This window comes from Taudactylus pleione, unplaced genomic scaffold (assembly GCF_031769625.1).
Source record: "Taudactylus pleione unplaced genomic scaffold, aTauple2 ptg000050l, whole genome shotgun sequence".
Lineage (NCBI taxonomy): Eukaryota > Metazoa > Chordata > Amphibia > Anura > Myobatrachidae > Taudactylus > Taudactylus pleione.
Window position 1 is genome coordinate 2,449,531 of NW_028284452.1, and position 22,052 is coordinate 2,471,582.

General features: G+C 31.0%; 22 non-coding genes across 22 annotated transcripts; all 22 read left to right on the forward strand.

Moving 5' to 3' along the window:
- Positions 1-1,062: 1,062 nt before the first annotated feature.
- Positions 1,063-1,152, forward strand: TRNAY-GUA (transfer RNA tyrosine (anticodon GUA)). The gene is given in 2 exon segments: positions 1,063-1,099; positions 1,117-1,152. It is a non-coding gene; the product is annotated as a tRNA-Tyr (tRNA).
- A 126-nt stretch (positions 1,153-1,278) lies between these two features.
- Positions 1,279-1,360, forward strand: TRNAS-AGA (transfer RNA serine (anticodon AGA)). The gene has a single exon. It is a non-coding gene; the product is annotated as a tRNA-Ser (tRNA).
- A 1,083-nt stretch (positions 1,361-2,443) lies between these two features.
- Positions 2,444-2,533, forward strand: TRNAY-GUA (transfer RNA tyrosine (anticodon GUA)). The gene is given in 2 exon segments: positions 2,444-2,480; positions 2,498-2,533. It is a non-coding gene; the product is annotated as a tRNA-Tyr (tRNA).
- Positions 2,534-2,659: 126 nt separating this feature from the next.
- On the forward strand, positions 2,660-2,741 carry TRNAS-AGA (transfer RNA serine (anticodon AGA)). Its single transcript has one exon. It is a non-coding gene; the product is annotated as a tRNA-Ser (tRNA).
- Positions 2,742-3,824: 1,083 nt separating this feature from the next.
- TRNAY-GUA (transfer RNA tyrosine (anticodon GUA)) lies at positions 3,825-3,914 on the forward strand. The gene is given in 2 exon segments: positions 3,825-3,861; positions 3,879-3,914. It is a non-coding gene; the product is annotated as a tRNA-Tyr (tRNA).
- Positions 3,915-4,040: 126 nt separating this feature from the next.
- On the forward strand, positions 4,041-4,122 carry TRNAS-AGA (transfer RNA serine (anticodon AGA)). The gene has a single exon. It is a non-coding gene; the product is annotated as a tRNA-Ser (tRNA).
- Positions 4,123-5,953: 1,831 nt separating this feature from the next.
- On the forward strand, positions 5,954-6,044 carry TRNAH-GUG (transfer RNA histidin (anticodon GUG)). Its single transcript is given in 2 exon segments — positions 5,954-5,990; positions 6,009-6,044. It is a non-coding gene; the product is annotated as a tRNA-His (tRNA).
- Positions 6,045-6,170: 126 nt separating this feature from the next.
- TRNAS-AGA (transfer RNA serine (anticodon AGA)) lies at positions 6,171-6,252 on the forward strand. The gene has a single exon. It is a non-coding gene; the product is annotated as a tRNA-Ser (tRNA).
- Positions 6,253-8,093: 1,841 nt separating this feature from the next.
- Positions 8,094-8,183, forward strand: TRNAY-GUA (transfer RNA tyrosine (anticodon GUA)). The gene is given in 2 exon segments: positions 8,094-8,130; positions 8,148-8,183. It is a non-coding gene; the product is annotated as a tRNA-Tyr (tRNA).
- A 126-nt stretch (positions 8,184-8,309) lies between these two features.
- On the forward strand, positions 8,310-8,391 carry TRNAS-AGA (transfer RNA serine (anticodon AGA)). The gene has a single exon. It is a non-coding gene; the product is annotated as a tRNA-Ser (tRNA).
- Positions 8,392-10,222: 1,831 nt separating this feature from the next.
- Positions 10,223-10,312, forward strand: TRNAY-GUA (transfer RNA tyrosine (anticodon GUA)). Its single transcript is given in 2 exon segments — positions 10,223-10,259; positions 10,277-10,312. It is a non-coding gene; the product is annotated as a tRNA-Tyr (tRNA).
- A 126-nt stretch (positions 10,313-10,438) lies between these two features.
- On the forward strand, positions 10,439-10,520 carry TRNAS-AGA (transfer RNA serine (anticodon AGA)). The gene has a single exon. It is a non-coding gene; the product is annotated as a tRNA-Ser (tRNA).
- A 1,083-nt stretch (positions 10,521-11,603) lies between these two features.
- Positions 11,604-11,693, forward strand: TRNAY-GUA (transfer RNA tyrosine (anticodon GUA)). Its single transcript is given in 2 exon segments — positions 11,604-11,640; positions 11,658-11,693. It is a non-coding gene; the product is annotated as a tRNA-Tyr (tRNA).
- A 126-nt stretch (positions 11,694-11,819) lies between these two features.
- Positions 11,820-11,901, forward strand: TRNAS-AGA (transfer RNA serine (anticodon AGA)). Its single transcript has one exon. It is a non-coding gene; the product is annotated as a tRNA-Ser (tRNA).
- Positions 11,902-13,732: 1,831 nt separating this feature from the next.
- Positions 13,733-13,822, forward strand: TRNAY-GUA (transfer RNA tyrosine (anticodon GUA)). Its single transcript is given in 2 exon segments — positions 13,733-13,769; positions 13,787-13,822. It is a non-coding gene; the product is annotated as a tRNA-Tyr (tRNA).
- Positions 13,823-13,948: 126 nt separating this feature from the next.
- On the forward strand, positions 13,949-14,030 carry TRNAS-AGA (transfer RNA serine (anticodon AGA)). Its single transcript has one exon. It is a non-coding gene; the product is annotated as a tRNA-Ser (tRNA).
- Positions 14,031-15,113: 1,083 nt separating this feature from the next.
- TRNAY-GUA (transfer RNA tyrosine (anticodon GUA)) lies at positions 15,114-15,203 on the forward strand. The gene is given in 2 exon segments: positions 15,114-15,150; positions 15,168-15,203. It is a non-coding gene; the product is annotated as a tRNA-Tyr (tRNA).
- Positions 15,204-15,329: 126 nt separating this feature from the next.
- Positions 15,330-15,411, forward strand: TRNAS-AGA (transfer RNA serine (anticodon AGA)). The gene has a single exon. It is a non-coding gene; the product is annotated as a tRNA-Ser (tRNA).
- Positions 15,412-17,990: 2,579 nt separating this feature from the next.
- Positions 17,991-18,080, forward strand: TRNAY-GUA (transfer RNA tyrosine (anticodon GUA)). The gene is given in 2 exon segments: positions 17,991-18,027; positions 18,045-18,080. It is a non-coding gene; the product is annotated as a tRNA-Tyr (tRNA).
- A 126-nt stretch (positions 18,081-18,206) lies between these two features.
- Positions 18,207-18,288, forward strand: TRNAS-AGA (transfer RNA serine (anticodon AGA)). Its single transcript has one exon. It is a non-coding gene; the product is annotated as a tRNA-Ser (tRNA).
- A 1,831-nt stretch (positions 18,289-20,119) lies between these two features.
- On the forward strand, positions 20,120-20,209 carry TRNAY-GUA (transfer RNA tyrosine (anticodon GUA)). The gene is given in 2 exon segments: positions 20,120-20,156; positions 20,174-20,209. It is a non-coding gene; the product is annotated as a tRNA-Tyr (tRNA).
- Positions 20,210-20,335: 126 nt separating this feature from the next.
- On the forward strand, positions 20,336-20,417 carry TRNAS-AGA (transfer RNA serine (anticodon AGA)). Its single transcript has one exon. It is a non-coding gene; the product is annotated as a tRNA-Ser (tRNA).
- The last annotated feature ends 1,635 nt before the right edge of the window (positions 20,418-22,052 follow it).

A 22,052-nucleotide genomic window follows, 5' to 3' on the forward strand; every position in this document is an offset into this window, starting at 1 on the left:
TCTTCAAATCTTGCAGCTAGTGATGCTAAGAGTGAGAACAGGCATTAGTGCATCAAAATATTTGGGATGCCAGTCTGTTCTCTTTTTTATCTTTCACACATTTTCTTCCATTCATTGAGCCTAAGCCCAGTCACTCTTAGCAGCCACACTGATTACCTTTTATTTATTTGGAAATGCATATTCAATGTCAACATTGAAAGAAATGTTTGTATATCTAGCAAAATATCAAAGACATTTGGCACACTAGAAGGTGCAAAATTAAGATCAATTGTTAGGAGATTAATCTGTTAATCTGTGAGTTCTAAGGTAGATACAAGACAAATTGTGTTTTGATATGGCATATTTTTGATTAGTTGATTTTAATTTACATAAAGAAATTAGCTTTCCATATTTTGGTTTGCTGCAAGATTATATTTGGGCTCCATTATTTCTTGAACAATTAAACAGTTAAAAAAACAAGCTAAATTTGAAAAGTGAAAAAGTGTTGATGTTTTAAAGCTATATCTAGCAAAATATCAAATACATTTGGTCATTAGAATGTGCAAAATTAAGCCCAATTGTTAGTAGATAAATCTGTTAATTTGTGAGTTCTAAGGTAGATACGATTTTGATATGGCATATTTTTGATTAGTTGATTTTAATTTACATATGCAACGTAGCTTTTTCTATATTTTGTTTTGCTGCAATATTATATTTGGGCCCCATTATTTCTTCAACAATTAAACACTTAAAAAAACAAGCTAAATTTGAAAAGTGAAAAAGTGTTGATATTTTAAAGTATCTCTAATCTTGATGTAAATGTGGCTACAGATGGAAGATCTATGAAAACTGCTGTCTAAACTAGCTGTTGCCAGATGATAGAAAAATAACAAATTTAAGTTAAACTTCTGGTGATATTTAGCAAATCATTAAGCATGATTATTTGTGATGCTTATGCAAAACAGGAATAAACATATAAATAACTTTTGTCTAGTTTAATTACTTTATTGGGTAAGTTTTAGATAGTGAAAAGTTTTGCATGTCCACTCCATCAGATATAGTGTAGATGATTTCTATAGGGAACCTTCGATAGCTCAGCTGGTAGAGCGGAGGACTGTAGAGGAGTTTGGTACAGCAATCCTTAGGTCGCTGGTTCAATTCCGGCTCGAAGGAAACAATTTTTTTTTATTATCTTAGATGGCCATTTATGTAATTTTACACATTCTAAACCATGCAAACCATGCAAAACATAAACCCTTCTCCTAATTATGTTAAAATAAACACTTTAACACATGTGAGGTAGTTGTGGCCGAGTGGTTAAGGCGATGGACTAGAAATCCATTGGGGTCTCCCCGCGTAGGTTCAAAACCTGCCGACTACGTGCAGATTAATGTTTTCTTTTTCTTCAAATCTTGCAGCTAGTGATGCTAAGAGTGAGAACAGGCATTAGTGCATCAAAATATTTGGGATGCCAGTCTGTTCTCTTTTTTATCTTTCACACATTTTCTTCCATTCATTGAGCCTAAGCCCAGTCACTCTTAGCAGCCACACTGATTACCTTTTATTTATTTGGAAATGCATATTCAATGTCAACATTGAAAGAAATGTTTGTATATCTAGCAAAATATCAAAGACATTTGGCACACTAGAAGGTGCAAAATTAAGATCAATTGTTAGGAGATTAATCTGTTAATCTGTGAGTTCTAAGGTAGATACAAGACAAATTGTGTTTTGATATGGCATATTTTTGATTAGTTGATTTTAATTTACATAAAGAAATTAGCTTTCCATATTTTGGTTTGCTGCAAGATTATATTTGGGCTCCATTATTTCTTGAACAATTAAACAGTTAAAAAAACAAGCTAAATTTGAAAAGTGAAAAAGTGTTGATGTTTTAAAGCTATATCTAGCAAAATATCAAATACATTTGGTCATTAGAATGTGCAATATTAAGCCCAATTGTTAGTAGATAAATCTGTTAATTTGTGAGTTCTAAGGTAGATACGATTTTGATATGGCATATTTTTGATTAGTTGATTTTAATTTACATATGCAACGTAGCTTTTTCTATATTTTGTTTTGCTGCAATATTATATTTGGGCCCCATTATTTCTTCAACAATTAAACACTTAAAAAAACAAGCTAAATTTGAAAAGTGAAAAAGTGTTGATATTTTAAAGTATCTCTAATCTTGATGTAAATGTGGCTACAGATGGAAGATCTATGAAAACTGCTGTCTAAACTAGCTGTTGCCAGATGATAGAAAAATAACAAATTTAAGTTAAACTTCTGGTGATATTTAGCAAATCATTAAGCATGATTATTTGTGATGCTTATGCAAAACAGGAATAAACATATAAATAACTTTTGTCTAGTTTAATTACTTTATTGGGTAAGTTTTAGATAGTGAAAAGTTTTGCATGTCCACTCCATCAGATATAGTGTAGTTGATTTCTATAGGGAACCTTCGATAGCTCAGCTGGTAGAGCGGAGGACTGTAGAGGAGTTTGGTACAGCAATCCTTAGGTCGCTGGTTCAATTCCGGCTCGAAGGAAACAATTTTTTTTTATTATCTTAGATGGCCATTTATGTAATTTTACACATTCTAAACCATGCAAACCATGCAAAACATAAACCCTTCTCCTAATTATGTTAAAATAAACACTTTAACACATGTGAGGTAGTTGTGGCCGAGTGGTTAAGGCGATGGACTAGAAATCCATTGGGGTCTCCCCGCGTAGGTTCAAATCCTGCCGACTACGTGCAGATTGATGTTTTCTTTTTCTTCAAATCTTGCAGCTAGTGATGCTAAGAGTGAGAACAGGCATTAGTGCATCAAAATATTTGGGATGCCAGTCTGTTCTCTTTTTTATCTTTCACACATTTTCTTCCATTCATTGAGCCTAAGCCCAGTCACTCTTAGCAGCCACACTGATTACCTTTTATTTATTTGGAAATGCATATTCAATGTCAACATTGAAAGAAATGTTTGTATATCTAGCAAAATATCAAAGACATTTGGCACACTAGAAGGTGCAAAATTAAGATCAATTGTTAGGAGATTAATCTGTTAATCTGTGAGTTCTAAGGTAGATACAAGACAAATTGTGTTTTGATATGGCATATTTTTGATTAGTTGATTTTAATTTACATAAAGAAATTAGCTTTCCATATTTTGGTTTGCTGCAAGATTATATTTGGGCTCCATTATTTCTTGAACAATTAAACAGTTAAAAAAACAAGCTAAATTTGAAAAGTGAAAAAGTGTTGATGTTTTAAAGCTATATCTAGCAAAATATCAAATACATTTGGTCATTAGAATGTGCAAAATTAAGCCCAATTGTTAGTAGATAAATCTGTTAATTTGTGAGTTCTAAGGTAGATACGATTTTGATATGGCATATTTTTGATTAGTTGATTTTAATTTACATATGCAACGTAGCTTTTTCTATATTTTGTTTTGCTGCAATATTATATTTGGGCCCCATTATTTCTTCAACAATTAAACACTTAAAAAAACAAGCTAAATTTGAAAAGTGAAAAAGTGTTGATATTTTAAAGTATCTCTAATCTTGATGTAAATGTGGCTACAGATGGAAGATCTATGAAAACTGCTGTCTAAACTAGCTGTTGCCAGATGATAGAAAAATAACAAATTTAAGTTAAACTTCTGGTGATATTTAGCAAATCATTAAGCATGATTATTTGTGATGCTTATGCAAAACAGGAATAAACATATAAATAACTTTTGTCTAGTTTAATTACTTTATTGGGTAAGTTTTAGATAGTGAAAAGTTTTACATGTCCACTCCATCAGATATAGTGTAGATGATTTCTATAGGGAACCTTCGATAGCTCAGCTGGTAGAGCGGAGGACTGTAGAGGAGTTTGGTACAGCAATCCTTAGGTCGCTGGTTCAATTCCGGCTCAAAGGAAACAATTTTTTTTTATTATCTTAGATGGCCATTTATGTAATTTTACACATTCTAAACCATGCAAACCATGCAAAACATAAATCCTTCTCCTAATTATGTTAAAATAAACACTTTAACACAAGTGAGGTAGTTGTGGCTGAGTGGTTAAGGCGATGGACTAGAAATCCATTGGGGTCTCCCCGCGTAGGTTCAAATCCTGCCGACTACGTGCAGATTGATGTTTTCTTTTTCTTCAAATCTTGCAGCTAGTGATGCTAAGAGTGAGAACAGGCATTAGTGCATCAAAATATTTGGGATGCCAGTCTGTTCTCTTTTTTATCTTTCACACATTTTCTTCCATTCATTGAGCCTAAGCCCAGTCACTCTTAGCAGCCACACTGATTACCTTTTATTTATTTGGAAATGCATATTCAATGTCAACATTGAAAGAAATGTTTGTATATCTAGCAAAATATCAAAGACATTTGGCACACTAGAAGGTGCAAAATTAAGATCAATTGTTAGGAGATTAATCTGTTAATCTGTGAGTTCTAAGGTAGATACAAGACAAATTGTGTTTTGATATGGCATATTTTTGATTAGTTGATTTTAATTTACATAAAGAAATTAGCTTTCCATATTTTGGTTTGCTGCAAGATTATATTTGGGCTCCATTATTTCTTGAACAATTAAACAGTAAAAAAAACAAGCTAAATTTGAAAAGTGAAAAAGTGTTGATGTTTTAAAGCTATATCTAGCAAAATATCAAATACATTTGGTCATTAGAATGTGCAAAATTAAGCCCAATTGTTAGTAGATAAATCTGTTAATTTGTGAGTTCTAAGGTAGATACGATTTTGATATGGCATATTTTTGATTAGTTGATTTTAATTTACATATGCAACGTAGCTTTTTCTATATTTTGTTTTGCTGCAATATTATATTTGGGCCCCATTATTTCTTCAACAATTAAACACTTAAAAAAACAAGCTAAATTTGAAAAGTGAAAAAGTGTTGATATTTTAAAGTATCTCTAATCTTGATGTAAATGTGGCTACAGATGGAAGATCTATGAAAACTGCTGTCTAAACTAGCTGTTGCCAGATGATAGAAAAATAACAAATTTAAGTTAAACTTCTGGTGATATTTAGCAAATCATTAAGCATGATTATTTGTGATGCTTATGCAAAACAGGAATAAACATATAAATAACTTTTGTCTAGTTTAATTACTTTATTGGGTAAGTTTTAGATAGTGAAAAGTTTTGCATGTCCACTCCATCAGATATAGTGTAGATGATTTCTATAGGGAACCTTCGATAGCTCAGCTGTGGCTGCATATTTTTGATTAGTTGATTTTAATTTACATAAAGAAATTAGCTTTCCATATTTTGGTTTGCTGCAAGATTATATTTGGGCTCCATTATTTCTTGAACAATTAAACAGTTAAAAAAACAAGCTAAATTTGAAAAGTGAAAAAGTGTTGATGTTTTAAAGCTATATCTAGCAAAATATCAAATACATTTGGTCATTAGAATGTGCAAAATTAAGCCCAATTGTTAGTAGATAAATCTGTTAATTTGTGAGTTCTAAGGTAGATACGATTTTGATATGGCATATTTTTGATTAGTTGATTTTAATTTACATATGCAACGTAGCTTTTTCTATATTTTGTTTTGCTGCAATATTATATTTGGGCCCCATTATTTCTTCAACAATTAAACACTTAAAAAAACAAGCTAAATTTGAAAAGTGAAAAAGTGTTGATATTTTAAAGTATCTCTAATCTTGATGTAAATGTGGCTACAGATGGAAGATCTATGAAAACTGCTTTCTAAACTAGCTGTTGCCAGATGATAGAAAAATAACAAATTTAAGTTAAACTTCTGGTGATATTTAGCAAATCATTAAGCATGATTATTTGTGATGCTTATGCAAAACAGGAATAAACATATAAATAACTTTTGTCTAGTTTAATTACTTTATTGGGTAAGTTTTAGATAGTGAAAAGTTTTACATGTCCACTCCATCAGATATAGTGTAGAAGATTTCTATAGGGAACCTTCGATAGCTCAGCTGGTAGAGCGGAGGACTGTGAGAGGAGTTTGGTACAGCAATCCTTAGGTCGCTGGTTCAATTTCAGCTCGAAGGAAACAATTTCTTTTTATTATCTTAGATGGCCATTTATGTAATTTTACACATTCTAAACCATGCAAACCATGCAAAACATAAACCCTTCTCTTAATTATGTTAAAATAAACACTTTAACACATGTGAGGTAGTTGTGGCCGCGTGGTTAAGGCGATGGACTAGAAATCCATTGGGGTCTCCCCGCGTAGGTTCGAATCCTGCCGATTACGTGCAGATTGATGTTTTCTTTTTCTTCAAATTTTACCAAATCTTGCAGCTAGTGATGCTAAGAGTGAGAACAGGCATTAGTGCATCAAAATATTTGGGATGCCAGTCTGTTCTCTTTTTTATCTTTCACACATTTTCTTCCATTCATTGAGCCTAAGCCCAGTCACTCTTAGCAGCCACACTGATTACCTTTTATTTATTTGGAAATGCATATTCAATGTCAACATTGAAAGAAATGTTTGTATATCTAGCAAAATATCAAAGACATTTGGCACACAAGAAGGTGCAAAATTAAGATCAATTGTTAGGAGATTAATCTGTTAATCTGTGAGTTCTAAGGTAGATACAAGACAAATTGTGTTTTGATATGGCATATTTTTGATTTGTTGATTTTAATTTACATAAAGAAATTAGCTTTCCATATTTTGGTTTGCTGCAAGATTATATTTGGGCTCCATTATTTCTTGAACAATTAAACAGTTAAAAAAACAAGCTAAATTTGAAAAGTGAAAAAGTGTTGATGTTTTAAAGCTATATCTAGCAAAATATCAAATACATTTGGTCATTAGAATGTGCAAAATTAAGCCCAATTGTTAGTAGATAAATCTGTTAATTTGTGAGTTCTAAGGTAGATACGATTTTGATATGGCATATTTTTGATTAGTTGATTTTAATTTACATATGCAACGTAGCTTTTTCTATATTTTGTTTTGCTGCAATATTATATTTGGGCCCCATTATTTCTTCAACAATTAAACACTTAAAAAAACAAGCTAAATTTGAAAAGTGAAAAAGTGTTGATATTTTAAAGTATCTCTAATCTTGATGTAAATGTGGCTACAGATGGAAGATCTATGAAAACTGCTGTCTAAACTAGCTGTTGCCAGATGATAGAAAAATAACAAATTTAAGTTAAACTTCTGGTGATATTTAGCAAATCATTAAGCATGATTATTTGTGATGCTTATGCAAAACAGGAATAAACATATAAATAACTTTTGTCTAGTTTAATTACTTTATTGGGTAAGTTTTAGATAGTGAAAAGTTTTGCATGTCCACTCCATCAGATATAGTGTAGATGATTTCTATAGGGAACCTTCGATAGCTCAGCTGTGGCTGCATATTTTTGATTAGTTGATTTTAATTTACATAAAGAAATTAGCTTTCCATATTTTGGTTTGCTGCAAGATTATATTTGGGCTCCATTATTTCTTGAACAATTAAACAGTTAAAAAAACAAGCTAAATTTGAAAAGTGAAAAAGTGTTGATGTTTTAAAGCTATATCTAGCAAAATATCAAATACATTTGGTCATTAGAATGTGCAAAATTAAGCCCAATTGTTAGTAGATAAATCTGTTAATTTGTGAGTTCTAAGGTAGATACGATTTTGATATGGCATATTTTTGATTAGTTGATTTTAATTTACATATGCAACGTAGCTTTTTCTATATTTTGTTTTGCTGCAATATTATATTTGGGCCCCATTATTTCTTCAACAATTAAACACTTAAAAAAACAAGCTAAATTTGAAAAGTGAAAAAGTGTTGATATTTTAAAGTATCTCTAATCTTGATGTAAATGTGGCTACAGATGGAAGATCTATGAAAACTGCTTTCTAAACTAGCTGTTGCCAGATGATAGAAAAATAACAAATTTAAGTTAAACTTCTGGTGATATTTAGCAAATCATTAAGCATGATTATTTGTGATGCTTATGCAAAACAGGAATAAACATATAAATAACTTTTGTCTAGTTTAATTACTTTATTGGGTAAGTTTTAGATAGTGAAAAGTTTTGCATGTCCACTCCATCAGATATAGTGTAGATGATTTCTATAGGGAACCTTCGATAGCTCAGCTGGTAGAGCGGAGGACTGTAGAGGAGTTTGGTACAGCAATCCTTAGGTCGCTGGTTCAATTCCGGCTCGAAGGAAACAATTTTTTTTTATTATCTTAGATGGCCATTTATGTAATTTTACACATTCTAAACCATGCAAACCATGCAAAACATAAACCCTTCTCCTAATTATGTTAAAATAAACACTTTAACACATGTGAGGTAGTTGTGGCCGAGTGGTTAAGGCGATGGACTAGAAATCCATTGGGGTCTCCCCGCGTAGGTTCAAAACCTGCCGACTACGTGCAGATTAATGTTTTCTTTTTCTTCAAATCTTGCAGCTAGTGATGCTAAGAGTGAGAACAGGCATTAGTGCATCAAAATATTTGGGATGCCAGTCTGTTCTCTTTTTTATCTTTCACACATTTTCTTCCATTCATTGAGCCTAAGCCCAGTCACTCTTAGCAGCCACACTGATTACCTTTTATTTATTTGGAAATGCATATTCAATGTCAACATTGAAAGAAATGTTTGTATATCTAGCAAAATATCAAAGACATTTGGCACACTAGAAGGTGCAAAATTAAGATCAATTGTTAGGAGATTAATCTGTTAATCTGTGAGTTCTAAGGTAGATACAAGACAAATTGTGTTTTGATATGGCATATTTTTGATTTGTTGATTTTAATTTACATAAAGAAATTAGCTTTCCATATTTTGGTTTGCTGCAAGATTATATTTGGGCTCCATTATTTCTTGAACAATTAAACAGTTAAAAAAACAAGCTAAATTTGAAAAGTGAAAAAGTGTTGATGTTTTAAAGCTATATCTAGCAAAATATCAAATACATTTGGTCATTAGAATGTGCAAAATTAAGCCCAATTGTTAGTAGATAAATCTGTTAATTTGTGAGTTCTAAGGTAGATACGATTTTGATATGGCATATTTTTGATTAGTTGATTTTAATTTACATATGCAACGTAGCTTTTTCTATATTTTGTTTTGCTGCAATATTATATTTGGGCCCCATTATTTCTTCAACAATTAAACACTTAAAAAAACAAGCTAAATTTGAAAAGTGAAAAAGTGTTGATATTTTAAAGTATCTCTAATCTTGATGTAAATGTGGCTACAGATGGAAGATCTATGAAAACTGCTGTCTAAACTAGCTGTTGCCAGATGATAGAAAAATAACAAATTTAAGTTAAACTTCTGGTGATATTTAGCAAATCATTAAGCATGATTATTTGTGATGCTTATGCAAAACAGGAATAAACATATAAATAACTTTTGTCTAGTTTAATTACATTATTGGGTAAGTTTTAGATAGTGAAAAGTTTTGCATGTCCACTCCATCAGATATAGTGTAGATGATTTCTATAGGGAACCTTCGATAGCTCAGCTGTGGCTGCATATTTTTGATTAGTTGATTTTAATTTACATAAAGAAATTAGCTTTCCATATTTTGGTTTGCTGCAAGATTATATTTGGGCTCCATTATTTCTTGAACAATTAAACAGTTAAAAAAACAAGCTAAATTTGAAAAGTGAAAAAGTGTTGATGTTTTAAAGCTATATCTAGCAAAATATCAAATACATTTGGTCATTAGAATGTGCAAAATTAAGCCCAATTGTTAGTAGATAAATCTGTTAATTTGTGAGTTCTAAGGTAGATACGATTTTGATATGGCATATTTTTGATTAGTTGATTTTAATTTACATATGCAACGTAGCTTTTTCTATATTTTGTTTTGCTGCAATATTATATTTGGGCCCCATTATTTCTTCAACAATTAAACACTTAAAAAAACAAGCTAAATTTGAAAAGTGAAAAAGTGTTGATATTTTAAAGTATCTCTAATCTTGATGTAAATGTGGCTACAGATGGAAGATCTATGAAAACTGCTTTCTAAACTAGCTGTTGCCAGATGATAGAAAAATAACAAATTTAAGTTAAACTTCTGGTGATATTTAGCAAATCATTAAGCATGATTATTTGTGATGCTTATGCAAAACAGGAATAAACATATAAATAACTTTTGTCTAGTTTAATTACTTTATTGGGTAAGTTTTAGATAGTGAAAAGTTTTGCATGTCCACTCCATCAGATATAGTGTAGATGATTTCTATAGGGATCCTTCGATAGCTCAGCTGGTAGAGCGGAGGACTGTAGAGGAGTTTGGTACAGCAATCCTTAGGTCGCTGGTTCAATTCCGGCTCGAAGGAAACAATTTTTTTTTATTATCTTAGATGGCCATTTATGTAATTTTACACATTCTAAACCATGCAAACCATGCAAAACATAAACCCTTCTCCTAATTATGTTAAAATAAACACTTTAACACATGTGAGGTAGTTGTGGCCGAGTGGTTAAGGCGATGGACTAGAAATCCATTGGGGTCTCCCCGCGTAGGTTCAAAACCTGCCGACTATGTGCAGATTAATGTTTTCTTTTTCTTCAAATCTTGCAGCTAGTGATGCTAAGAGTGAGAACAGGCATTAGTGCATCAAAATATTTGGGATGCCAGTCTGTTCTCTTTTTTATCTTTCACACATTTTCTTCCATTCATTGAGCCTAAGCCCAGTCACTCTTAGCAGCCACACTGATTACCTTTTATTTATTTGGAAATGCATATTCAATGTCAACATTGAAAGAAATGTTTGTATATCTAGCAAAATATCAAAGACATTTGGCACACTAGAAGGTGCAAAATTAAGATCAATTGTTAGGAGATTAATCTGTTAATCTGTGAGTTCTAAGGTAGATACAAGACAAATTGTGTTTTGATATGGCATATTTTTGATTAGTTGATTTTAATTTACATAAAGAAATTAGCTTTCCATATTTTGGTTTGCTGCAAGATTATATTTGGGCTCCATTATTTCTTGAACAATTAAACAGTTAAAAAAACAAGCTAAATTTGAAAAGTGAAAAAGTGTTGATGTTTTAAAGCTATATCTAGCAAAATATCAAATACATTTGGTCATTAGAATGTGCAAAATTAAGCCCAATTGTTAGTAGATAAATCTGTTAATTTGTGAGTTCTAAGGTAGATACGATTTTGATATGGCATATTTTTGATTAGTTGATTTTAATTTACATATGCAACGTAGCTTTTTCTATATTTTGTTTTGCTGCAATATTATATTTGGGCCCCATTATTTCTTCAACAATTAAACACTTAAAAAAACAAGCTAAATTTGAAAAGTGAAAAAGTGTTGATATTTTAAAGTATCTCTAATCTTGATGTAAATGTGGCTACAGATGGAAGATCTATGAAAACTGCTTTCTAAACTAGCTGTTGCCAGATGATAGAAAAATAACAAATTTAAGTTAAACTTCTGGTGATATTTAGCAAATCATTAAGCATGATTATTTGTGATGCTTATGCAAAACAGGAATAAACATATAAATAACTTTTGTCTAGTTTAATTACTTTATTGGGTAAGTTTTAGATAGTGAAAAGTTTTGCATGTCCACTCCATCAGATATAGTGTAGATGATTTCTATAGGGATCCTTCGATAGCTCAGCTGGTAGAGCGGAGGACTGTAGAGGAGTTTGGTACAGCAATCCTTAGGTCGCTGGTTCAATTCCGGCTCGAAGGAAACAATTTTTTTTTATTATCTTAGATGGCCATTTATGTAATTTTACACATTCTAAACCATGCAAACCATGCAAAACATAAACCCTTCTCCTAATTATGTTAAAATAAACACTTTAACACATGTGAGGTAGTTGTGGCCGAGTGGTTAAGGCGATGGACTAGAAATCCATTGGGGTCTCCCCGCGTAGGTTCAAAACCTGCCGACTATGTGCAGATTAATGTTTTCTTTTTCTTCAAATCTTGCAGCTAGTGATGCTAAGAGTGAGAACAGGCATTAGTGCATCAAAATATTTGGGATGCCAGTCTGTTCTCTTTTTTATCTTTCACACATTTTCTTCCATTCATTGAGCCTAAGCCCAGTCACTCTTAGCAGCCACACTGATTACCTTTTATTTATTTGGAAATGCATATTCAATGTCAACATTGAAAGAAATGTTTGTATATCTAGCAAAATATCAAAGACATTTGGCACACTAGAAGGTGCAAAATTAAGATCAATTGTTAGGAGATTAATCTGTTAATCTGTGAGTTCTAAGGTAGATACAAGACAAATTGTGTTTTGATATGGCATATTTTTGATTAGTTGATTTTAATTTACATAAAGAAATTAGCTTTCCATATTTTGGTTTGCTGCAAGATTATATTTGGGCTCCATTATTTCTTGAACAATTAAACAGTTAAAAAAACAAGCTAAATTTGAAAAGTGAAAAAGTGTTGATGTTTTAAAGCTATATCTAGCAAAATATCAAATACATTTGGTCATTAGAATGTGCAAAATTAAGCCCAATTGTTAGTAGATAAATCTGTTAATTTGTGAGTTCTAAGGTAGATACGATTTTGATATGGCATATTTTTGATTAGTTGATTTTAATTTACATATGCAACGTAGCTTTTTCTATATTTTGTTTTGCTGCAATATTATATTTGGGCCCCATTATTTCTTCAACAATTAAACACTTAAAAAAACAAGCTAAATTTGAAAAGTGAAAAAGTGTTGATATTTTAAAGTATCTCTAATCTTGATGTAAATGTGGCTACAGATGGAAGATCTATGAAAACTGCTGTCTAAACTAGCTGTTGCCAGATGATAGAAAAATAACAAATTTAAGTTAAACTTCTGGTGATATTTAGCAAATCATTAAGCATGATTATTTGTGATGCTTATGCAAAACAGGAATAAACATATAAATAACTTTTGTCTAGTTTAATTACTTTATTGGGTAAGTTTTAGATAGTGAAAAGTTTTGCATGTCCACTCCATCAGATATAGTGTAGATGATTTCTATAGGGAACCTTCGATAGCTCAGCTGTGGCTGCATATTTTTGATTAGTTGATTTTAATTTACATAAAGAAATTAGCTTTCCATATTTTGGTTTGCTGCAAGATTATATTTGGGCTCCATTATTTCTTGAACAATTAAACAGTTAAAAAAACAAGCTAAATTTGAAAAGTGAAAAAGTGTTGATGTTTTAAAGCTATATCTAGCAAAATATCAAATACATTTGGTCATTAGAATGTGCAAAATTAAGCCCAATTGTTAGTAGATAAATCTGTTAATTTGTGAGTTCTAAGGTAGATACGATTTTGATATGGCATATTTTTGATTAGTTGATTTTAATTTACATATGCAACGTAGCTTTTTCTATATTTTGTTTTGCTGCAATATTATATTTGGGCCCCATTATTTCTTCAACAATTAAACACTTAAAAAAACAAGCTAAATTTGAAAAGTGAAAAAGTGTTGATATTTTAAAGTATCTCTAATCTTGATGTAAATGTGGCTACAGATGGAAGATCTATGAAAACTGCTTTCTAAACTAGCTGTTGCCAGATGATAGAAAAATAACAAATTTAAGTTAAACTTCTGGTGATATTTAGCAAATCATTAAGCATGATTATTTGTGATGCTTATGCAAAACAGGAATAAACATATAAATAACTTTTGTCTAGTTTAATTACTTTATTGGGTAAGTTTTAGATAGTGAAAAGTTTTACATGTCCACTCCATCAGATATAGTGTAGATGATTTCTATAGGGAACCTTCGATAGCTCAGCTGGTAGAGCGGAGGACTGTAGAGGAGTTTGGTACAGCAATCCTTAGGTCGCTGGTTCAATTCCGGCTCGAAGGAAACAATTTTTTTTTATTATCTTAGATGGCCATTTATGTAATTTTACACATTCTAAACCATGCAAACCATGCAAAACATAAACCCTTCTCCTAATTATGTTAAAATAAACACTTTAACACAAGTGAGGTAGTTGTGGCCGAGTGGTTAAGGCGATGGACTAGAAATCCATTGGGGTCTCCCCGCGTAGGTTCAAATCCTGCCGACTACGTGCAGATTGATGTTTTCCTTTTCTTCAAATCTTGCAGCTAGTGATGCTAAGAGTGAGAACAGGCATTAGTGCATCAAAATATTTGGGATGCCAGTCTGTTCTCTTTTTTATCTTTCACACATTTTCTTCCATTCATTGAGCCTAAGCCCAGTCACTCTTAGCAGCCACACTGATTACCTTTTATTTATTTGGAAATGCATATTCAATGTCAACATTGAAAGAAATGTTTGTATATCTAGCAAAATATCAAAGACATTTGGCACACTAGAAGGTGCAAAATTAAGATCAATTGTTAGGAGATTAATCTGTTAATCTGTGAGTTCTAAGGTAGATACAAGACAAATTGTGTTTTGATATGGCATATTTTTGATTAGTTGATTTTAATTTACATAAAGAAATTAGCTTTCCATATTTTGGTTTGCTGCAAGATTATATTTGGGCTCCATTATTTCTTGAACAATTAAACAGTTAAAAAAACAAGCTAAATTTGAAAAGTGAAAAAGTGTTGATGTTTTAAAGCTATATCTAGCAAAATATTAAATACATTTGGTCATTAGAATGTGCAAAATTAAGCCCAATTGTTAGTAGATAAATCTGTTAATTTGTGAGTTCTAAGGTAGATACGATTTTGATATGGCATATTTTTGATTAGTTGATTTTAATTTACATATGCAACGTAGCTTTTTCTATATTTTGTTTTGCTGCAATATTATATTTGGGCCCCATTATTTCTTCAACAATTAAACACTTAAAAAAACAAGCTAAATTTGAAAAGTGAAAAAGTGTTGATATTTTAAAGTATCTCTAATCTTGATGTAAATGTGGCTACAGATGGAAGATCTATGAAAACTGCTTTCTAAACTAGCTGTTGCCAGATGATAGAAAAATAACAAATTTAAGTTAAACTTCTGGTGATATTTAGCAAATCATTAAGCATGATTATTTGTGATGCTTATGCAAAACAGGAATAAACATATAAATAACTTTTGTCTAGTTTAATTACTTTATTGGGTAAGTTTTAGATAGTGAAAAGTTTTGCATGACCACTCCATCAGATATAGTGTAGATGATTTCTATAGGGAACCTTCGATAGCTCAGCTGGTAGAGCGGAGGACTGTAGAGGAGTTTGGTACAGCAATCCTTAGGTCGCTGGTTCAATTCCGGCTCGAAGGAAACAATTTTTTTTTATTATCTTAGATGGCCATTTATGTAATTTTACACATTCTAAACCATGCAAACCATGCAAAACATAAACCCTTCTCCTAATTATGTTAAAATAAACACTTTAACACAAGTGAGGTAGTTGTGGCTGAGTGGTTAAGGCGATGGACTAGAAATCCATTGGGGTCTCCCCGCGTAGGTTCAAATCCTGCCGACTACGTGCAGATTGATGTTTTCTTTTTCTTCAAATCTTGCAGCTAGTGATGCTAAGAGTGAGAACAGGCATTAGTGCATCAAAATATTTGGGATGCCAGTCTGTTCTCTTTTTTATCTTTCACACATTTTCTTCCATTCATTGAGCCTAAGCCCAGTCACTCTTAGCAGCCACACTGATTACCTTTTATTTATTTGGAAATGCATATTCAATGTCAACATTGAAAGAAATGTTTGTATATCTAGCAAAATATCAAAGACATTTGGCACACTAGAAGGTGCAAAATTAAGATCAATTGTTAGGAGATTAATCTGTTAATCTGTGAGTTCTAAGGTAGATACAAGACAAATTGTGTTTTGATATGGCATATTTTTGATTAGTTGATTTTAATTTACATAAAGAAATTAGCTTTCCATATTTTGATTTGCTGCAAGATTATATTTGGGCTCCATTATTTCTTGAACAATTAAACAGTTAAAAAAACAAGCTAAATTTGAAAAGTGAAAAAGTGTTGATGTTTTAAAGCTATATCTAGCAAAATATCAAATACATTTGGTCATTAGAATGTGCAAAATTAAGCCCAATTGTTAGTAGATAAATCTGTTAATTTGTGAGTTCTAAGGTAGATACGATTTTGATATGGCATATTTTTGATTAGTTGATTTTAATTTACATATGCAACGTAGCTTTTTCTATATTTTGTTTTGCTGCAATATTATATTTGGGCCCCATTATTTCTTCAACAATTAAACACTTAAAAAAACAAGCTAAATTTGAAAAGTGAAAAAGTGTTGATATTTTAAAGTATCTCTAATCTTGATGTAAATGTGGCTACAGATGGAAGATCTATGAAAACTGCTGTCTAAACTAGCTGTTGCCAGATGATAGAAAAATAACAAATTTAAGTTAAACTTCTGGTGATATTTAGCAAATCATTAAGCATGATTATTTGTGATGCTTATGCAAAACAGGAATAAACATATAAATAACTTTTGTCTAGTTTAATTACTTTATTGGGTAAGTTTTAGATAGTGAAAAGTTTTGCATGTCCACTCCATCAGATATAGTGTAGATGATTTCTATAGGGAACCTTCGATAGCTCAGCTGTGGCTGCATATTTTTGATTAGTTGATTTTAATTTACATAAAGAAATTAGCTTTCCATATTTTGGTTTGCTGCAAGATTATATTTGGGCTCCATTATTTCTTGAACAATTAAACAGTTAAAAAAACAAGCTAAATTTGAAAAGTGAAAAAGTGTTGATGTTTTAAAGCTATATCTAGCAAAATATCAAATACATTTGGTCATTAGAATGTGCAAAATTAAGCCCAATTGTTAGTAGATAAATCTGTTAATTTGTGAGTTCTAAGGTAGATACGATTTTGATATGGCATATTTTTGATTAGTTGATTTTAATTTACATATGCAACGTAGCTTTTTCTATATTTTGTTTTGCTGCAATATTATATTTGGGCCCCATTATTTCTTCAACAATTAAACACTTAAAAAAACAAGCTAAATTTGAAAAGTGAAAAAGTGTTGATATTTTAAAGTATCTCTAATCTTGATGTAAATGTGGCTACAGATGGAAGATCTATGAAAACTGCTGTCTAAACTAGCTGTTGCCAGATGATAGAAAAATAACAAATTTAAGTTAAACTTCTGGTGATATTTAGCAAATCATTAAGCATGATTATTTGTGATGCTTATGCAAAACAGGAATAAACATATAAATAACTTTTGTCTAGTTTAATTACTTTATTGGGTAAGTTTTAGATAGTGAAAAGTTTTGCATGTCCACTCCATCAGATATAGTGTAGATGATTTCTATAGGGAACCTTCGATAGCTCAGCTGTGGCTGCATATTTTTGATTAGTTGATTTTAATTTACATAAAGAAATTAGCTTTCCATATTTTGGTTTGCTGCAAGATTATATTTGGGCTCCATTATTTCTTGAACAATTAAACAGTTAAAAAAACAAGCTAAATTTGAAAAGTGAAAAAGTGTTGATGTTTTAAAGCTATATCTAGCAAAATATCAAATACATTTGGTCATTAGAATGTGCAAAATTAAGCCCAATTGTTAGTAGATAAATCTGTTAATTTGTGAGTTCTAAGGTAGATACGATTTTGATATGGCATATTTTTGATTAGTTGATTTTAATTTACATATGCAACGTAGCTTTTTCTATATTTTGTTTTGCTGCAATATTATATTTGGGCCCCATTATTTCTTCAACAATTAAACACTTAAAAAAACAAGCTAAATTTGAAAAGTGAAAAAGTGTTGATATTTTAAAGTATCTCTAATCTTGATGTAAATGTGGCTACAGATGGAAGATCTATGAAAACTGCTTTCTAAACTAGCTGTTGCCAGATGATAGAAAAATAACAAATTTAAGTTAAACTTCTGGTGATATTTAGCAAATCATTAAGCATGATTATTTGTGATGCTTATGCAAAACAGGAATAAACATATAAATAACTTTTGTCTAGTTTAATTACTTTATTGGGTAAGTTTTAGATAGTGAAAAGTTTTGCATGACCACTCCATCAGATATAGTGTAGATAATTTCTATAGGGAACCTTCGATAGCTCAGCTGGTAGAGCGGAGGACTGTAGAGGAGTTTGGTACAGCAATCCTTAGGTCGCTGGTTCAATTCCGGCTCGAAGGAAACAATTTTTTTTTATTATCTTAGATGGCCATTTATGTAATTTTACACATTCTAAACCATGCAAACCATGCAAAACATAAACCCTTCTCCTAATTATGTTAAAATAAACACTTTAACACAAGTGAGGTAGTTGTGGCTGAGTGGTTAAGGCGATGGACTAGAAATCCATTGGGGTCTCCCCGCGTAGGTTCAAATCCTGCCGACTACGTGCAGATTGATGTTTTCTTTTTCTTCAAATCTTGCAGCTAGTGATGCTAAGAGTGAGAACAGGCATTAGTGCATCAAAATATTTGGGATGCCAGTCTGTTCTCTTTTTTATCTTTCACACATTTTCTTCCATTCATTGAGCCTAAGCCCAGTCACTCTTAGCAGCCACACTGATTACCTTTTATTTATTTGGAAATGCATATTCAATGTCAACATTGAAAGAAATGTTTGTATATCTAGCAAAATATCAAAGACATTTGGCACACTAGAAGGTGCAAAATTAAGATCAATTGTTAGGAGATTAATCTGTTAATCTGTGAGTTCTAAGGTAGATACAAGACAAATTGTGTTTTGATATGGCATATTTTTGATTAGTTGATTTTAATTTACATAAAGAAATTAGCTTTCCATATTTTGATTTGCTGCAAGATTATATTTGGGCTCCATTATTTCTTGAACAATTAAACAGTTAAAAAAACAAGCTAAATTTGAAAAGTGAAAAAGTGTTGATGTTTTAAAGCTATATCTAGCAAAATATCAAATACATTTGGTCATTAGAATGTGCAAAATTAAGCCCAATTGTTAGTAGATAAATCTGTTAATTTGTGAGTTCTAAGGTAGATACGATTTTGATATGGCATATTTTTGATTAGTTGATTTTAATTTACATATGCAACGTAGCTTTTTCTATATTTTGTTTTGCTGCAATATTATATTTGGGCCCCATTATTTCTTCAACAATTAAACACTTAAAAAAACAAGCTAAATTTGAAAAGTGAAAAAGTGTTGATATTTTAAAGTATCTCTAATCTTGATGTAAATGTGGCTACAGATGGAAGATCTATGAAAACTGCTGTCTAAACTAGCTGTTGCCAGATGATAGAAAAATAACAAATTTAAGTTAAACTTCTGGTGATATTTAGCAAATCATTAAGCATGATTATTTGTGATGCTTATGCAAAACAGGAATAAACATATAAATAACTTTTGTCTAGTTTAATTACTTTATTGGGTAAGTTTTAGATAGTGAAAAGTTTTGCATGTCCACTCCATCAGATATAGTGTAGATGATTTCTATAGGGAACCTTCGATAGCTCAGCTGTGGCTGCATATTTTTGATTAGTTGATTTTAATTTACATAAAGAAATTAGCTTTCCATATTTTGGTTTGCTGCAAGATTATATTTGGGCTCCATTATTTCTTGAACAATTAAACAGTTAAAAAAACAAGCTAAATTTGAAAAGTGAAAAAGTGTTGATGTTTTAAAGCTATATCTAGCAAAATATCAAATACATTTGGTCATTAGAATGTGCAAAATTAAGCCCAATTGTTAGTAGATAAATCTGTTAATTTGTGAGTTCTAAGGTAGATACGATTTTGATATGGCATATTTTTGATTAGTTGATTTTAATTTACATATGCAACGTAGCTTTTTCTATATTTTGTTTTGCTGCAATATTATATTTGGGCCCCATTATTTCTTCAACAATTAAACACTTAAAAAAACAAGCTAAATTTGAAAAGTGAAAAAGTGTTGATATTTTAAAGTATCTCTAATCTTGATGTAAATGTGGCTACAGATGGAAGATCTATGAAAACTGCTTTCTAAACTAGCTGTTGCCAGATGATAGAAAAATAACAAATTTAAGTTAAACTTCTGGTGATATTTAGCAAATCATTAAGCATGATTATTTGTGATGCTTATGCAAAACAGGAATAAACATATAAATAACTTTTGTCTAGTTTAATTACTTTATTGGGTAAGTTTTAGATAGTGAAAAGTTTTGCATGACCACTCCATCAGATATAGTGTAGATAATTTCTATAGGGAACCTTCGATAGCTCAGCTGGTAGAGCGGAGGACTGTAGAGGAGTTTGGTACAGCAATCCTTAGGTCGCTGGTTCAATTCCGGCTCGAAGGAAACAATTTTTTTTTATTATCTTAGATGGCCATTTATGTAATTTTACACATTCTAAACCATGCAAACCATGCAAAACATAAACCCTTCTCCTAATTATGTTAAAATAAACACTTTAACACAAGTGAGGTAGTTGTGGCTGAGTGGTTAAGGCGATGGACTAGAAATCCATTGGGGTCTCCCCGCGTAGGTTCAAATCCTGCCGACTACGTGCAGATTGATGTTTTCTTTTTCTTCAAATCTTGCAGCTAGTGATGCTAAGAGTGAGAACAGGCATTAGTGCATCAAAATATTTGGGATGCCAGTCTGTTCTCTTTTTTATCTTTCACACATTTTCTTCCATTCATTGAGCCTAAGCCCAGTCACTCTTAGCAGCCACACTGATTACCTTTTATTTATTTGGAAATGCATATTCAATGTCAACATTGAAAGAAATGTTTGTATATCTAGCAAAATATCAAAGACATTTGGCACACTAGAAGGTGCAAAATTAAGATCAATTGTTAGGAGATTAATCTGTTAATCTGTGAGTTCTAAGGTAGATACAAGACAAATTGTGTTTTGATATGGCATATTTTTGATTAGTTGATTTTAATTTACATAAAGAAATTAGCTTTCCATATTTTGATTTGCTGCAAGATTATATTTGGGCTCCATTATTTCTTGAACAATTAAACAGTTAAAAAAACAAGCTAAATTTGAAAAGTGAAAAAGTGTTGATGTTTTAAAGCTATATCTAGCAAAATATCAAATACATTTGGTCATTAGAATGTGCAAAATTAAGCCCAATTGTTAGTAGATAAATCTGTTAATTTGTGAGTTCTAAGGTAGATACGATTTTGATATGGCATATTTTTGATTAGTTGATTTTAATTTACATATGCAACGTAGCTTTTTCTATATTTTGTTTTGCTGCAATATTATATTTGGGCCCCATTATTTCTTCAACAATTAAACACTTAAAAAAACAAGCTAAATTTGAAAAGTGAAAAAGTGTTGATATTTTAAAGTATCTCTAATCTTGATGTAAATGTGGCTACAGATGGAAGATCTATGAAAACTGCTGTCTAAACTAGCTGTTGCCAGATGATAGAAAAATAACAAATTTAAGTTAAACTTCTGGTGATATTTAGCAAATCATTAAGCATGATTATTTGTGATGCTTATGCAAAACAGGAATAAACATATAAATAACTTTTGTCTAGTTTAATTACTTTATTGGGTAAGTTTTAGATAGTGAAAAGTTTTGCATGTCCACTCCATCAGATATAGTGTAGATGATTTCTATAGGGAACCTTCGATAGCTCAGCTGTGGCTGCATATTTTTGATTAGTTGATTTTAATTTACATAAAGAAATTAGCTTTCCATATTTTGGTTTGCTGCAAGATTATATTTGGGCTCCATTATTTCTTGAACAATTAAACAGTTAAAAAAACAAGCTAAATTTGAAAAGTGAAAAAGTGTTGATGTTTTAAAGCTATATCTAGCAAAATATCAAATACATTTGGTCATTAGAATGTGCAAAATTAAGCCCAATTGTTAGTAGATAAATCTGTTAATTTGTGAGTTCTAAGGTAGATACGATTTTGATATGGCATATTTTTGATTAGTTGATTTTAATTTACATATGCAACGTAGCTTTTTCTATATTTTGTTTTGCTGCAATATTATATTTGGGCCCCATTATTTCTTCAACAATTAAACACTTAAAAAAACAAGCTAAATTTGAAAAGTGAAAAAGTGTTGATATTTTAAAGTATCTCTAATCTTGATGTAAATGTGGCTACAGATGGAAGATCTATGAAAACTGCTTTCTAAACTAGCTGTTGCCAGATGATAGAAAAA